Genomic DNA, 18,785 nt, shown 5'->3' on the forward strand with positions numbered 1-18,785 from the left:
TTGAAGTTGTACATACCCCAGAAAAACATGTTTTTAAATTTAATTCTTTCCTGTAGGTATGAACCTATTGTAAGTTAGACCATTTCATGAGGCTACTTCAGTTTTTTTCTTTTTGGGTATCTGGAGCTGAGACCACAGAAAGTAAGGCTGATTCTTTGTAGTGTTAAATTTACAAAGATTCTAAGAACCTAAACCCTAAAATTCTTTACCTATTACTCAAATATTTATGGTTATACAGGGAAGCTGAAGTTATTTCAACATGACTATTGGTCTGCAATATTCTTGAGAGGAAAGATACAGGAGTAATTAAAACTTCGGTTCAAAAACAAAAACTTTGGTTCAATGACCTTGTCTTTCTGCTAATAAAAGAAAAGTATATATATTATTTTTATAAAAGGAGATCTAAACAGAACAGGTGATGGTGTCAGAATATAAGAGCAAGATTTCGAATAGTAAAGCCCTCTTTCAATAATTTAGTGATGATTATATAGATGAAAGAAAATGTACAAGAAGCTTTTTTGTTTGTTTCAGTTTCCATAGAGGGCAGGACATGAGGGAATTCAATGGAAACTAGAGCAGCAGAAATTTGGGTCACAATTTAGGAAGCATTTCCTGACTATAAGATATGTGAAATACTGATTATGTTATTATGATACAGTGTGTCATCTAATAAAATTTAAAGAAACATTTGTAGAGCTTTCTATTTAATTTGAAAATTATCTCCCAGTTACATAAGTTTAGAATTTTTTTTCAATTAAAGCACATATAAGGAATTTATTGACAAAATTAATTTCAGGTGAGGGCATAGATTGTTCCATAATTTCTTGCAACAATCATCTGTACCTACAACATTCTACTCTATTGTGGAAATCTTTAATTGATTTCATGGTGACTGGGTGTCGTGGAAAGCATACCATGTATAGAGTCAGAAGTACTGGTTTCTGATTCTGTTATTATCTGGCTCTGTGACCTTCATTAAATCATTTATCTTCTCACAGTTTTGCTTGCCCTATATATAAGACACAAATAATACTTATCCTCTTGCCTCACAGGGTTGCTGTACAAAGCGAAGGACATAACTTTGTGAATTGCTTATGGACTAGAATGGAATCAGACTGGATGTGGCCTGAAAACTGAAGTAGATTGATTACTAATATATTATTCTTAAGAAACTGTAGATGTCTTCTTGTACAAGCTCACTCCCAGTTTATGAATCCTTAAGTCAAATTTACGTAATGAAATAACCACAGAATCTGAACACCCAAGCCTGGAGCTGATGCTGTGATCACGTGATTTGGGGCAAGTCAAACATAGTCTGTCATCTGAAAAACGGTAGATAAGAATGATAATACACGGTTTACAGAGTTAATGAGAAGTTTTAAGAGCTAAAGGGATATAAGGCATCTAAAAATGCCTTCCTAGTTGTACAGTGAATTTTATTTATAATTTCCTTCATATTTCAGAGACCGAGAGCATAGCGATTGTTGAAGAAGCAACCAGCTCCATTGGTGAGCAGATGTCATTGGTGAGAGGGTCATCGTATAATAACAAAATTTACTTTCCTAAAACTTTTAAGCACGAGTCTTTCTTCTGTCTCCTGGAGCAACACTATCTAAAAATTCTTCTTCCACAACCTAGTACTTCAAAATACTTGGTGACAGCTATCAGGTCTCTTTAGGCTTTCTTCTCAAGACAAAAAGATACAGTTCCCTCGAAAGTTCTTTATGTAAATAGTTTTCTCTAGATTTTCTTTAAATGTTCTCCAGGATCCTTCTGAAGAACGATTCCAGATGGGCCACCATCATATGTGTCCAGGCTAGCATATATCATCTCCCCTGAACTGGACTCTAAATAGTTTTGGTTGTTTATATTTATTTTTAAGTTACAACAATAATTACAGTAACCTAAATGAAGACTTTCTGCAAGCCGTGTACACTCTTAAATCTATTCATGCAAAAACCCCGTGAAACAGGAAATATTTTCTCCACTATTTAGACAAGATTTAGGGAGTTAAGAACTGGCCCAAGTTCACAAGTTCATAAAGGCAGTAATGTGTGGAAAAATGCGTATTTGCACATAGTTCTGCCTGAGTCCCTTCCATAGTGCCTTACACTGAAGTTGAAACAACATCAACTCTGTCCCAAATATCAAGTCATCTCTCCCTAATATGTATAGTTAAAATTTTGTCATCTTGATTTGTAATTATTTTTCAAGTACTTTCAAGGTATTTGAAAACCTGTTTTTGTCTTTAAGTATATTGGGCTTTATGTAAGCTACAAACTTATATGCATTCCATTAATGTATTCATCAAGTCCATTGATAAAATGGACTTGAATGGACAGACCACCAAATTTCCCTTTCCTTCATGACTAATCCAAGAATCAATACATTTTGGGTCTGGTTGTTCAAACACTGTAAATCCTATTTAACTGTATTTCCATTCAGCCAACATTCCTTCATCTTACCCACAAAAATAGCAGGTGAAATCTTGGAACATGCTGGGCTAGAATTAGGTAAGTAATGTTCATGATATACCCCTATTTCCAGGTTAATGACTCACGTTGATTTATGGTCAGTCAGATGAAAGGACAAATAATATATTAAAATTATCACTATTGCTATAATATCATACAAGAACGCTCATAAAATATTCAACTACAGATATGAAATTCGTTTTATGATAGAAATGATGTTTTAATTATTACAGACTATAATCCAAATTCAGTGAAAATCCTGTTATTATAATTTTAACCATGTTTAGAAATTATAGGTGTGGGAGGCAATAACAATTTTCACTTTGTGACATTTTCATAATGATACTAAAAATATTTTCAAAAAGTTAACAGCATTATGAGATGTGAAAATTCATGCAATTATGAAAAAGCATGTTACCAAAATGCTTAAATATTTTACTGATTAAAAATGCTGCATAGGTTACAATTAAACATAACAGAACTTTTACCTTTCAGGGTTTGGATTCATTTTACCTGGCCTAATCTATGCCTCTCTTGGTCATTCATTTATTCATTCTTCCATCTGGCAAATAAACAATACTTGCAAAGTAGTGTGCTTCAACTTGGGAGGTCTGATAATACATTAGACCAAATTACTGTCTCTACTGAGTGGCAGGACTCTTCTATAATTCAGTAGGGGAAGAAAATATTTGTATATATTATTTAAAGTAGATTATGATAAATGCCATAAAAATAATTTTGACAGCTGTGAGAAAGATCAGTTTTTACCAAGATAATCAGTGATATTTCATGAAATCTATTGCTATTTCAATATTTAAGTTATGATGGATGTTATCTAAAACTGAGAGTAGAATATCCCCATTCTAATCCATTTTAATTTTGCTGGTGCTTATTTAAGGCATAACGGTAGCAGAGGGAAAATGTGCTACTTTTAAATGTCAAGACACTTTGGTATCTTAGTGAAATCCAGGGAACATAAACCGTTATTTTTTTAATTGAAATGAAATTCACATAACATAAATTTATTTATATTTAAATTAAAATTTTTTAAACATAACAACATACAAACACGAACATTCTTACCATATGATCATTCCGTTCTTGGAATATAATCAATAGCTCACAATATCATCACATAGTTGTCTATTCATCACCATGATCATTTATTAGAATATTTGCATCAATTCAGAAAAGGAAATAAAAAGAAAAAAGAAAAAACTCATACATACCACACCCCTTACCCCTCCCTCTCATTGATTGCTAGTATTTCTATCTACCCAATATACTTTAGCTTTTGTTTCCCCTATTTTTTTCTACACCTCTTTTTGCTCCCTTTCATTGATCACTGACATTTCAATCTACTAAATTTATTTGAATATTTGTTCTCCCTATTATTATTTATTTAAATCCCTATGTTTACTTATCTCTCCATACCGTAGATAAAAGGAGCATCAGACACAGGTTTTCACAATCACACAGTCACATTGTGAAAGCTATATCATTATACAATCATCTTCAAGAAACATGGCTACTGGAACACAGCTCTACAGTTTCAGGCACTTCCCTCCAGCCTCTCCAATATGCCTTAACTAAAAAGGTGGTATCTATATAATGCATAAGAATAACCTCCAGATCACCTCTTGACTCTGTTTGACATCTCTCAGCCATTGACACTTTATTTTGTCACATTTCTCTCTTCCCCCTTTTGGTCTAGAAGGTTTTCTCAATCCCTTGATGCTGAGTACCAGCTCATTCTACAATTTCTGTCCCACGTTGCCAGGAAGGTTTACACCCCTGGGAGTTATGTCCCACGTAGAGAGGGGGAGGGCAGTGAGTTTGCTTGTTGTGTTGGCTGAGAGAGAGAGACCACATCTGAGCAACAGAAGATGTTCTCTGGGGGTGACTCTTAGGCCTAATTTTAAGTAGGCTTAGCCTATCTTTTGTGGGGATAAGTTTCATAACACATAAATTTAAACAATTTAAAGTGTACAATTGAGTGCATTCACTTTGTTTTGCAACCATCACCATTATCTATTTCCAGGCAATATCTTTTTGAACGCCTACTTTTGTCCTAGATATTGTGGTAGAAGCTAGGCTTACAAAATAAGTAAGAAATAACCCCTGCTAAGAATTTATAGTGTAGTGATAAACAAGGACAATCTTACAAGAAGCCAAATTAGAGTACCGAAGTCCATGTATTCCCATACCTCAGGCACACCAGACACTATCCATCATTTTAAACTTGGCCAATCTAGTGGTGTGGCACTCTAGGGATATGTAAGTAGGTCCTTCCTGAATGACCAGCAGATAAACCAAACCCAGGTAAACAGAACAGCATGCCATGTGAAAATGTGCTACCACAGATCAAAATGGAGCCAGGGTGTAAGATCTGATTTGTTTCTAATTTGAATTGAACCTACACTAAGGAGCAGTAATTAATGTCAGGAGAAGTTCACTTTAGGATAGTGATGGACCATGGACTATAATAATTTCGTTGCATAATGATCATGGTTAAAGTGGAATTCCTTTTATTACACTATAAAATGTGTAGTTTCCTTAGACTTCCTTTCTTTGTTAGAAAATCTTAAAAGTTACTCCCTCCCCACCCCACACCCCCTACAATTTAGTAGTTTTTGCTATATGAGAATATTGAAAGTATTTCCTCTCCTCCCCATTCAATTGCCTGTGTTAGTCAAGTTCCAGGCACAGAACAGAAACCACCCTAGGTATTTTAAACAGAGGAAATTTCACAAAGGGACTTAACATAAGTGATTGAGGAACAGAGGAACCAAGCAAGGGGCACAAGGCAATTCATACCTGCAATTTAGACCTAAGCCCAAGCAGAAACTGCTGAAGGGACAAAGTGGTAGGGGGTGGGCATTATTGAAGACTGGGAGCGATGGTGGTAGGTTGAGCTGGTGGGAAACGGAACTACAGATGATAGGACTTGCTGGAGAAAGATGGAGTTGCAGAGTAGTTGACCCCAAGCAGAGAGTGGGGACAGGAAAGACCCTGAGTTCTTCCCTCTTCCCACCCTCATCTTCCAACATTGCCACCAAATGGCTGAACTTACCCTGAAGATATAGGGAGAGTGACAAAGAGAAACATAGTTCCTTGTGAAACAGAAAAGGGCAGAGAGAGAGAGGTCAGGGAGGGATTTGAGAGCGGAAACAGACAGCATATGAATCAAAGATAACCATTGTTAGTAGAGTTTCAGATGTCTTATATGTGTAAAATAAATGCTCACACTAAGTGAGGCATATATAATTGCATTCTACAAAGTTATTTCACAGTTTACCCAATTTCCTATTTCTGTTTCGGAGGTATTCTGGACAACATTGCATGCTGTGTCATAGAAGTCCTTTTATTTTTAACAACTGCATAATATCCCATTGCATGGATGGACCATAATGTATTTAGCCAGTACCCTTTGCAGGTTGTTTTGGTTATATTAAATTTTCATGATGACAGATAGCACCAGAGTGAAGAAGCTTATATTTGTATAATTGCTCACCTTTACAATTTTTTGTAGGATAGAGTTCTAAAAGTGGTGGCCTTGATGAATTAAATTCACTCTTAAAGGTTTGATAGATGTTTCTGCATACCCCTGAAAATATTTGTAATAGTTTATATTCACATTAAGAGTCTATGAAATAGGGCAGACCATGGTGGCTCAGCAGGCAAGAATGTTTGCCTGCCATGCCAGAGGACCTGGGTTCGATTCCCGGTGCCTACCCATGTAAAAAAAAAAAAAGAAAAGAGTCTGAAATAGCTTGTTTCTATTAATCATTTTTTATATTGCATTTGATCAATCTTTGTCCATGTGGTAAGCATGTATATGTGCATGAGATGTCAGTGTCTCTATGTCTATACATTTATATCTATATCTATGAATATATTTCTCTATATACCAATATCTATATCTATGTCAATATTCATTCTATCTCTATCAATCCATCTCTTTATCTAAAGCTGAGTATCTAAGTAGCTGTTTGATTTAAAAAAGTATTTGAGTGTCTCCTATGTGTTTGACACCAGAAATAAAATCTTGAGCAAAATGAATAATGTAGAATTTTGCAGTTATAGAGGTTAAAGTCTACTGGGGTAAAATGAACTAATAAAATAATGACAGAAATAAATATATAAGATATAATTAAAAATCTCAGTGGTTACTATAATAGAAAGCTAGAAGGTGATAGCAGAACATGAAATAAGGGGAATTGACTTGGTCTGGGGAGTCAGGGAAGGCTTATTTTTAGTGAGCCTTAACATTTTAGAAATATATTTATTTTATATGTTTATTAGTTATTTTCATATGAAAACTGTCTTTCCGCATCCCGCGTTCATTTTTATTTTGATCAATTTTAAATTATTACTTGGTGAGAGCTATTTGCGTTTTTAAAGCTATTAATCCTATAATGTGTGGTGTAAATATTTTCCTCAGATTTTACTTGGATGTCTATCTTCCCATGTATATTTTTCACAGGGAGATGGAAAATTCCAATGAATTAATCTTTTGATGTTTTTGTGTCAATTTTGGGTTTTGTAACATGCTTATAAAAGTCTCTGTGGTAGTTTGATTCAGGTGTCAACTTGGCCAGATGAAGGTGCCTAGTTCTGTTGCTGTGGACATGAGCCGATGGCATGTGAAACTCATCTGTTGCTGATTACATCTGCAGTCGGCTAGGAGGCATGCCTGCTGCAATGAATGATGTTTGATTTAATTGGCTGGTGCTTAAATGAGAGAGCACAACATAGCACAGCCCAAGCAGCTCAGCACGCTTCATCTCAGCACTCACAGCTCAGCCCAGGCCTTTGGAGATGCAGAAAGGAATCACCCTGGGGAAAGTTGTTGGAACCAAGAGGCCTGGAGAGAAGGCCAGCAGAGACCATCCTGTGCCTTCCCATGTAAGAAAGAACCTCAGTGGAAAGTTAGCTGCCTTTTCTCTGAAGAACTAATGAAATAAATCCCCTTTTATTGCAAGCCAATCCGTCTCTAGTGTGTTGCATTCTGACAGCTAGCAAACTAGAACACTGTCACATTCCAACAATAGAGAAATGTATGGTGTATTTTCTTCTACCACTGTTACTGTTTCCATTTTTGCATTTGCATGCATTTTTCATATATGAAATTCCCACATATGTATTCCAGACCCTAGTCCAGGGCTCAGCAAACTTTTTCTGTAATAAGCTAGATATAAGAATTTTAGGCTGTATAGGCTGTCTGTTAAGTTTATGTGCAGGCAATACATAACTTAATGAATGAGCATGGCTGTGTTCAAATAAAATTTTATTTACAAAAGCAGGCAGGGAGCTGAATTTATCCTCGAGTTTGCTGACATATGCTCCATCTATTCTGTTTCATTGATCTTTCTTTCTATTTTCTGTCATTGATCCAGTACCTCGTTGCTTCCACTATTATCTTTTAATAAATGATATGTATGTCTCTTCTCATTATTCTTCTCTATGAAAACTACTTTTGTATATTTATTTTCTGAGATAAACTTTCTAGCAATTTTTCTCACATTCAAAAATAATACCAATGGGACTCTGATTGGGATTGAACTGAATGTACAGATTAATATGGGGAGTGTTGATGGGGTGAAATTGATGTCTTGCTTCATTGAGGTTTTGCTACTCAAAAACACAGAACAAACTTCAATTGATTCAAAGCTTATTTGACATTCTTTACTGTAGCTTTATACTTTTCTTTGTACACATCCTGCACAGTTCTTATTAAATTTAATTTATCCACAGATATTTTATATTCTTTTGGAATTGTGTATAGAATCATTTTCCCCATTTTATTGTCTATCATTCATATAAAAGATAGCTATTGAATTCTGTTTGATATTTTGGAGTGACAATTTTACCAAATTATTTTTCTTTTTCTTTTTGTTGATGCTCTCAATTAATCAGTAATAGCATATGTTGTTCCAATAGTTTACCTTTTATTCTTTTATTTAATTGCATTGGTTAATAATTATGAAACAATATTTAATAATAGAGGTAATAGTGAAAATATTGTCTTATTCATGATAATAGTTACAACATCTAATTTTTCACTAAGAATGCTGGGCTGTGTTGTATAGCGTTCCTGCAAAATTCATGTCTGCCTGTGTATTGGTTTGCTAACGCTGTCAGAATGCAATATACCAGAAATGGAAGGGCGTTTAGAAAGGCAATTTATTAAATTGCAAGTGTGCAGTTCTAAAGCTATAAAAATATCCAAACTAAGGCATCCAGGTAAAGATACCTTGACTCAAGAAAGGCTGATGGATCCAGAACACCTCGGTCAGCTGGGTAGTTACATGGCTGATGTCTGCTGGGGTCTTTAGCTTCTGATTTCAAACAGCTTTCCTGAGGGCATTTACTTTCTGAATCTCCAAACGTCTGGGTCTCGTGTTGGCTCTGTAGCTTTTTCCATAATGGTTCCCTCTTAAAGGAAAACAGTAAGCAACCCCACCTTGAATGGGTGGAGACACATTTCCATGGAAACCACCTAATCAAATGTTACCACCCACAATTGGGTGGGTCACATCTTCATGGAAACAACTTACTCAAAAAGATCCCACCCAACAATATTGAATCAGGAGTAAAGAACATGGCTTTTCTGGGGTACCAACAGTTTCAACCCAGCACAACCTGGAACCTCAGAATGTGACATTATTTGGAAATAGCGTTTTTGTAGATGTAATTAGTTCAAATGAGGTCATACTGGATTAGGGTGGGACCGAAATCCAATATAACTGGTGTTCTTATGAGAAGAGAGAAACCTGGACACAGGGATATAGACCCATACAGGAAAAATGCCATGTGATGGTGGAGACAGAGATGAAATGCATCTACAAGTCAAGGAATGCCTGGGGCAACCAGAAGCTGAAAGAGGCAAGGTAGGATCCTACCCTAGAGTCTTTGGAAGTAGTATGGCCCTGCCAATGCTTTGATTTAAGAGTTTTGGCCTCCATAACTGTGAAAAAAAATGTTTTTTGTTTTAAGCTGCCTAGATTGTGGTACTTCTTTACAGCAACCCTAGGAAACTAAAACAGATGCTATTGTCTAATTTTTGGAGATATGTATGTTGTTTTATTAGGTAAAAGAAACATCCTTCTGTTCCTACTTTAGCAAATATTTTTTAAAGTCAAGAATTGCTATTGAATTTTATCAAATAACTTAATTTTTGCATCTGTTGAGATGATCATGTGGCTTTTTCTTTGACCTATGTGTATTATCAAAGAACTGCAGTGGACAATGTTAAATAGGCAAGGATGACTCTATTCAAGGACTGCTGTAGCAGGGGAGAGAGAGGAGAACTCAGCTCCATGGAAACAAAGGACAGCAAGCTTTTTAGGGACTGGAAGTGGGTTGGAGGAAAAGTACTGGAAGATAGTAAGATTACCGGGAAGGGTGAGGGATTTCCTGAAGTTGTGATTAGGACCACTTGGTTCAGAGTGTTTTCCTTTGCAGTAATTAGTCCACCTGGAGGCTGTAAGGGCTGAGAGAGAGGAGGAGGGAGTTAGGGAACTGCCTGGTTAGGAGCCACTCAGGTGCTTCAGTAGCTAACGCCCAGGGTGAAAGGCAGGGGGGAGGGGGATGTCAGAAGTCAGGTTGATATTTAGAATATTTAAGGTCTGAGGTTGTTTTTTTGTTCCCTGAAATCTAAGCTATTTTTCTCTACTATTTCACAGCTGCAAGATTAGTTTCAGGATAGTCATGATGGGGGAGGGGGTGGGAGGACCAATGCCAGCAGCTTGGTCAAAAGAAAGAAAAAGAGTCTTGATCAATATGGTGAATACAATTTATATATTTACCAATTTGGGGCAATTCGTACTATTCTTGAATAAACTATTATGCTGTATTATGTTTTCAGAATGGTGGGGCCTACTTGCTAATATTTTATTTGTAATTTTGAGCCCATGTCTAGCAGCGGTATGTCTTATAGTATTTTATAATACTGTATTTATCAACCAAGGCTACCTCAAATTTTAGATTGGTGTCTAAAGGTAATAAACGTGTTTGGGAACTGTATAATAATGCTGGCCCTTTGTTCAGTGACCCAATGCAGATGATACGAGTGTTAGTCTATCATGTGTGCATGTTCCTGTTGATAAAATATATCATATTAAATAAAAAATAATATCCAAGGTACTTTCATGTAGAATTTTTTAAATTTGCATTTCACATTCATCATCATTGTTGTCATTATCATAGTCATATCACTGGGCTAAATACTTGACCCCCAGGCTCCCCAGTCTTACAAAATAGGTCTGTACACCTCCTTTTTGAAGATGGTGAAACTGAGGCTTAAGAAATTTAAGTAATGTGCTTGAAATGAAACTCGTTAATTTTATTAGCTTAGGTTTCTCTGAAATCAGAACCTGAGGCAAGGTTTTGTTTTTGTTTTTAACGTGGGCAGACACTGTCCGGGTCTCTGGCATGGTAGGTGAGAACTCTGCCACTGAACCACAGTGGTCCGCCCTGAGGCAAGGTTCTTGCATGCATTTGTTAGGTGAGCCTAGGATTTAGGCATGAGGGATTGGTTGCACCAAAGCATAGAAGGATGAAAAGCCAATCTAGGTGTGTCTTATCAAGATCACCACTGTAAGTAACTGGGGCCGCATTGTGCCAGCACCGGAGAAACACTCAGAATGCTACCCCAAATTGTCCATCAGAAGGATGGGAGATGGGAGCGTTTTTCTACCACCTCCCATTTCCCATTGGTTAAGTGTGGCTTCTGACAGCCTTAACCCTCCACTTTGGGTTTGTACTTGCTGGCAGACCAAGTGGATTCCTGCAGCATCGGAATTCTAGAAATGATGCACAGCAGAAGTAAGACTGACTTGGGAGAAGCTATTCACAGCAGCTGTCCTGAAATCAGTTGTGGAACTTGGAATATGTGATAAAACAGAGGCATCTGCTATCTTAGTTAATGACTGATCTAAGTTTCATCTTTAAGTCATTTGACTTCAGAGCCCATCAACTCTCTTTGTGTCCCTGAACTCTCATGGTTTCAGATGATGGTGGAAAGGTGAACTCCATAAACCAATTCTGTGAATGGCAGAAAGCTGACGCAAGAAAGACCAAGGTTGTTAGGGATATGAATCTCAGAGGGGATTGTTTCCAGATTTTTTAGGAGCAAAAGCTCTCCCAAATGCCATTACACCATGCAGACATCTGTACCCCAATGACATTGAATATGTTATTGAATGATTCCCATTTTACAGGCAAACTTACCTGGGAGATGTGGAGATCACGAACTAATTTGGGACTAGCTTCCACTCTCTTACCTCTTCTCAGATTCTTTTCTGAGAGTACTGCTTATATTCAGCTTCCTTCCCTCCTTGATGTAGCTGAGACAGGGAAAATTTGTTCTCTATGACATGATTCCTTGCCTCAGCCTACTTTATTCATACATGGCTCTCTACACGTCTTTGGACCTAAAGCTACTTATCTTTAAGAAGAAGGAAAGTATATTATCAACATCCCTTTCTAACAAGAAAAAGTTAAAATGGGCAGAGCCCAAATACCCCTAAAGATTGGGAGAGGGATAAAAGGTGAAGGAAGAGTTATACCAGAGAAGGTAGGGCTTAACAAATGAGTATGACTGCTGAGTCATTATATTATTATTTCTTTTAGTCTCTAGTGTCTTGGAGCAGCTAGAAGGAAAAACCTAAATTTGTGGAACTCTGAGCCACACTGTTCTAGTTTGCTAGCTGCCGGAATGCAATATACCAGAAACGGAATGGCTTTTAAAAGGGGGAATTTAATAGGTTGCTAATTTACAGTTCTAAGGCCAAGAAAATGTCCCAATTACAGCAAGTCTATAGAAATGTCCAATCAAAGACATCCAGGGAAAGATACCTTGGTTCAAGAAGGCCGATGAAGTTCAGGGTTTCTTTCTCAAATGAGAAGGCACATGGCGAACACAGTCAGGGCTTCTCTCTCGGCTGGAAAGGCACATGGCATCATCTGCTAGCTTTCTCTCCTGGCTTCCTATTTCATGAAGCTCCCCGGGAGGCATTTTCCTTCTTCATCTCCAAAGGTCACTGGCTGGTGGACTCTGCTCCGTGGTGCTGCAGCATTCTCTGCTTTCTCTGAATCTCTTATTCTCCAAAATATTTCCTCTTTTATAGGACTCCAATAAACCAATCAAGACCCACCCAAATGGGTGGAGACATGTCGTCACCTAATCCAGTTTAACAACCACTCTTGACTAAATCACACCATCCAGGGAGATGATACAATCAGTTTCAAACATACAGTATTGAATAGAGATTATTCCACTTTTATGAAATGGGATTTATATTAAAACATGGCTTTTCTTAGAGGGCATGCTTCCTTTCAAACCAGCACACATACCAAACTCTGAAACCTGTTCTATAACCACTTATTACAATGTACTTGCTTTTTGGTACATATGCTCTATTTCATAATTTTAAATTAAAAAAAAGAATAAGGGAAGTGGTTATTTCTCAGTTTTCATCTAGCTCCAATATTCTATGCTTCTTTGCATGTTCTATACATGCTTTGCAAGTCCACGGTAGTAGGAAATTTGATGTGCAATTTTAAACAACAAACTGCAAACCTCAGTTGCCTGCTATAGTTAGTACCTTGTCTTAAGGAAACCTTATATGTTTTGACGTAAATTTTGAGTTGTCAAATGTAGGAATACAAATTTACGGAGTTTACAGAGAGACATCTTAGCAAGTTTACAAAGTGAAAAATCTTACTTTTTAGTGGAACTGATTAGGTTTGTAGTATCCATTTTATTTATTTGAGAAAATAAAAAACCAACACTAATATAAAAGTGTGTGAAGGAATATTTGATCTACCTGTTAGTACTTGGAAAAATAAAGCAAAAGACAAAAGGCATTGAATATATGTGTAATATATAAATATGTTAATAATGTATGTGAATTAAATATAAGAAATATCTATAAATATATATAATTACTGTATTGTCCATTTGTAATTCAAAAAATGAGTGCAGCTCAGTCCGTGCAAGTATGTGAGTGTGCATGGATTATGGCCAGAACATAAATACTGTGAAATTTATATTAAGTTAAATTTACTTGGTTTCCTTGAATGAAGACTTCTGAACCAGAAAAAAGTTATGAAATAACTTCATGCCTCAGTTTCTAAGTCTGTAACATTGGAATAGAGTACCTTTTCCTACCTCTACTCTCAGAGGAGAGCTTTGCTGATAAAATAGATAATCATTGCTGAAAAAAAGCTTTGCACACATCAATAGAAGAATGCCATTAACAATCAACATAGTCTTATTATGTTGTTAGATCATGGAGAAAAAAAAAAACCAAACTGGTCATTTCTTACCACTACTGTAGACTTGACTGCAAAAAGTGTGTAGTTTTATGAATAGAAGTGCAACCAGAAGCTTGCGTCTCAAAAATAGTTCCTTACAGCTACGGCTTAGCAATGCCTTGCTTCTGGTTGCTTAATTTAAAGGCTATTGCTAAGGTGGGCCTTGATCTTTTCCACTCCACTATGTCTTGCCTTTTATTCTAGGGAGCTGTTCTTACACCAATGCATTTTTATTAAATGCCTAGGATTACTGTGCCTAATCCTATGCTTAGATTTTAAAAGACCTATGAAAAGTGGTTCCTAAGTGTGGTGAGCTCATTGATTTATTGGATGATACCCTGCCCCCCCCAACTGAAAAACATAATAGAGAAGTGTATAATATCAAATAGAAACTGGAATCACCAACTGTATCATGGTTATGGGTACCAGAGAATCATATAATCGGGATAGGGTTTACTAGCTGCATCAAGTCTTAGAACGAACCTAGTCTAAAATGTGATTTTGATGAGTCAGCATGAATCATGTCACTAGGCCTTTTCACTGCTGAGTGAACCTAACAAACTGAATTTCTTCAAAGGGGAAACTGAAGACTTAATGCTGGAGTAAAGACAGACTATCCAGCAGATGAGAGTCATCCTAATCAAGGTGACATTTTTACCCATGACAATGTAAGTTTAATAGAGAATTTCCATCATCCCTTGTCCATGGCAGACTATGGCAATCAACCAAGAATATGCAATAGGATTTCAGAATCCTCCTTAACACAGTGATATAGAGCAGGGTGTCAGCAAACTTTCGTGACGGTTCAGATAATACTATTCTAAGGTTGTTGGCAATACAGTCTCTGTTGCAACTACTCAACTCTGCGGTGGTAGAGCAATTTGTAAGGTATAAGCAGCCACAGATAATAAAGAAAAGAAAGGGTGTGGCTTTGTGCCAATAAAACATTATTTACAAAACTTGGCAGCCAGCCTACTATAAGCCATAGTTTGATGACTCCTGATCTAGAGAGCCATTATTCTTTGATCAGAGTTAGCCCATAAGAAAGAACCTGGTTAGTACCTATAGTTTTGAGAGAATTTAATATGCCTGACCCTCTTCATAGTCAATTTAACCACACAACTCAAGCTAAGTGGGTCCTTCAAGTTCTAGTTCTACAATTTGCTAATTCTGTTACCACTGTTAGAATTTTATTATTCTGAGCCTCGGTTTTTCATTTGGTAATGGAAACTTAACAATACAGGATAGTTGCAAGCCTCGAAGGAGAAAATGTAGGTGAAAGCATTGGCACACATAAGACACTAGAGTATCTGAATGCAATAACAATTGTAGGCTTAGGTGAACATGTTTCATAAAGATCACTTTGGAAAACATTTTTTTTTACCAGACAAAATTCAGAACACTTCTTTGTGAAATTCCACTCTCTGTCTTTCCTTTGTTTAAAAGGCCTTTTATTGCAGCTGAAGAGTAAGGGACCTATCTAAAATGGCACAGATTGTATTTTTGACCTCTTGCTTATAGCTTCGACAGAAGTTCTTTTTCTAGGAATCTTTATTCCAATGCAAAAGTTTATATGGGGGGGGGGATCACTGTATCTAAATCTCCAAGCTAGAACCATGCATCTGAGTCCTAAAAATATTATCAAGCTAAGGAATACAGTGTCTTATCAAAGAGCCAAAGAGCAAAGTTTATTCTAGAATGTAAACCATGTTGTCAGAATAGGAACAAAATGCTACAAGTTCATACAAAACGTGTAAAGAAAAGTTGGTAAGGAGAGCTGAAAAGAGATCAGTGGAATGATTTATTGAGAGAATGACTGTGTACTCTATCAAAATACCCTCTAATCAATACATTCTCATCTTTGATTGATAAAGTAATCAAACAGTTGCCTGAAGATGTTTGATATGGTAGTAAATGAGATTCTCTAAAATGATAATATCTTCATCTGGATGATGGAATGATAACTTTTTATGTAGCATTTTTAATTCAATCCTTCTAGTGGAAAATAATTAATAAAGATAAACTTCTCTTAATAAACACTACCCTAATCACATTTTGAGATTTTGAGTTGCAAATATGTGATTTATTGGCCTGAATCTCTTTGAACCATAGCACATAGAAATAACTTTTAAAAATACCTTCCTGAATTACTTACTTCATGAGCATTTTTGAGAAGAAAACAGTTGGATCCCTATAATCTTTGAGGAGTTTAATTGTATTATTGAACCAAATATATTTTCTTCCTAAATTACCTTTTCTTAGTAAAAATTGAATTCTGGCCTGTCTTTATTTTGTCTTTCAACTTTTCAGCACCATTCATACAATAGCAGTTGCTCATTGCTTCCTTTTTGGTTTTAACTCAGTTCCTCTCTTCTATGAATTCCTTGCTTTGGAAAATAAGGATTGAGGCTCCTCATTGGCACGGTAACATGACTTTTTCTAAAGGAAGAGCTTATTGTAGGCAAAACTCAAAAGATAATGGCATGAATGACTGAAAACAAGATGTATTTTTGCAAGTAAAGGGAAACAACTAGACTTTATGTCTTCTGTTCTTACCAGGACTCTCTGACATTTTTCTCTTCTGACTTCTGATTTCATCATCGTTCTGGAGGGTGAAAGGTTCTAAACTTTTGAGACGTTGTGTTGTTTATCTTTTTGGTCCCTACTGAGCTCTGCAGTGCTCTGTACTGCGGTGGAAAGAGCTGAGGACATGATGGGTTTCTAATTTTTAGCTACTTGGGCAGCTTTCTGAATGTCTTAGGTCTTCAAATTTGTAATCTTTTATGAAGTATGCTACCTTGCTTATCTACCTCACAAAGTTGTTATGTGTATGAGAAACTTTTGAAGCAATGAGACACTGCGCATTTACAGTATTTTAATTGTTCATAGAGTAAAGCTGTGGGCATTGATAAAAATAACTTGCACATAAAGGCCTACTTTACTTTTAAAAAGAATCTATTGAACCCTGATAATGAAGGAGAGGATTTAGTCAGTATGCAGTGTCCAGCAGAAAAGAGATTTTGGGGATCAGGCTAGAACAAAAAAAAGCACATTCATTTTTGTAGATTCCACTACTTTGCCTTTGCTATCCATCCCCAAGCTGTGGTTTTAGTAGAGCATGTGGGATCAGCAAGAATAGAGGACCAAGAAAGGGCAAAAGCATAATGGGATAAGTTATGAAAAGATGAGGCGCCTGAGAGAAAACTACAACCCCATTACTAAAGTCTTCATGGCTGTGACATTTTAACACTAATACAGGGTTCAGCAAACTATTGCAAGCTGCCTGTTTTGATAAATAAAGTTTTACCAGACATAGCCATGCTCATTTGTTGATACATTATCTGTGGCTATTTTGCTGAGTTGAGTAGTGATGGAGTCCACATGACTCACAAAGCATAAACTATAGACCATTTGGATGTTTGCAAGAAAAGTTTGTCAATTCCTGCTCTAAGAGATAATGGCTGTCAGTTCTAGGCTGGGCACCTAGTAGACAACCCACATCAATTGTCATTGTTGAGTAAGTGAATATTTTAACCTACATTTTTTATTTTCTAAGAACCACTTCTTCCCCTCCTCTTCATCATGTGCATGCCTGTATGTAGTGGTTAGTTTGGAAAAAACTGCATAGGATTGTTTAATGTTTCACCTCCTTATGTGGAACCCCTACAATATTAAGAGATGGAACAAGAAACAACTGTAAGTAGTGGCAGCTTCAATTAAATTCAACATTTGTTAGATGTTTCTTTTTCAAAAATATTATTGGATAACACAGCTTTTGGTACTGTACTAGGCACAGGGGCAGGAATGTAATAACACAAGACACTGCTTCAAGCTTGTATAGTCCACTGGGGGAAACAGATAAAATAAATAAAACATTAAGTAATATTATTTAAGGTAGTTAGAACTGCTATGAAGAAAATAAAATAAAAATAAAGAAACTTGATGGGATAGACATTAACTTCATGGGACAATGTGATTTTTGTCAGGTATGGCCTTTTGAGGAGGTATGATTAGGAGGTGATAATTGAAAAATCAAAAAACTGGAAAGAACACAAGTGTGGCTAGAGTCTAGGAAATGGGGATTGGAATGTATCAAGTATGGCACAGCTTAGGAACTGTTTTCAAATACACAACAGTGCTAGACAGAGGTTGTCCCCATGTAACAGATGACAGAATTAAGGTCACGCAAAGTAAATAGACTGGCCCAAGTATCTCATCTTGCTGACAAACAGAGGTTAATCCTTGAAAGACCTCAGAAGCCGCATAATGGATATTAAGTTTTTATCCAAGAGTTGAAATCTATTATCGAATGTGTTCAGATGTTGCTTCAAAGAAGAGTGCAATAGTTACAATCAAAGTAGAGAATGCATTGGATAGATAAAGCATGGACATGAGGGACAAGTCATCTAGGAGATCATGCTAATCTTCGTTAAGTGGTAGCAATACAGGTAGGAGGATATAGGCTTATTTGAGAACAATTTATAAAGTGAAATGAAGAATGAGAAAACAATTGGATACATGGCATAATATCATTGGTGTGGTAATTTAATTTGGAATGCATCAATATAAACAGTATGATACTTATTTGTACCAGTTAACTCTAACCTGTATCATATGGTTGATTTATTAGAATTTGAAGAATACTACTAAAATTCTACTTTCCAAGATTAGTGTTGTAATCAGGAATCAAAACCTTCAAAGGTTGATACTTTGACCTTAAAATAGTCTTATCAAAATGTACACCAGAGGGCTTATTAATTAACATAAAAGAACATGCAAGTATGTGTGTGCATGTCTAGAGAAAGAGAGATAGAGACAGGGAAAAAGAGAGGAATATGCAAGATAGGTGATTACGAATATTACATAGACAATGTCATTTCACAAAAAGGGGTGAAATTTTAGTAAGCTCAATATGCTAATACCAGAAGTTTGTCTTCTTGATCAGACAATGTCTTCTTAACTATAATACAAGTTACATTATTTCCTGCT

Source organism: Tamandua tetradactyla, chromosome X (assembly GCF_023851605.1).
Source record: "Tamandua tetradactyla isolate mTamTet1 chromosome X, mTamTet1.pri, whole genome shotgun sequence".
Lineage (NCBI taxonomy): Eukaryota > Metazoa > Chordata > Mammalia > Pilosa > Myrmecophagidae > Tamandua > Tamandua tetradactyla.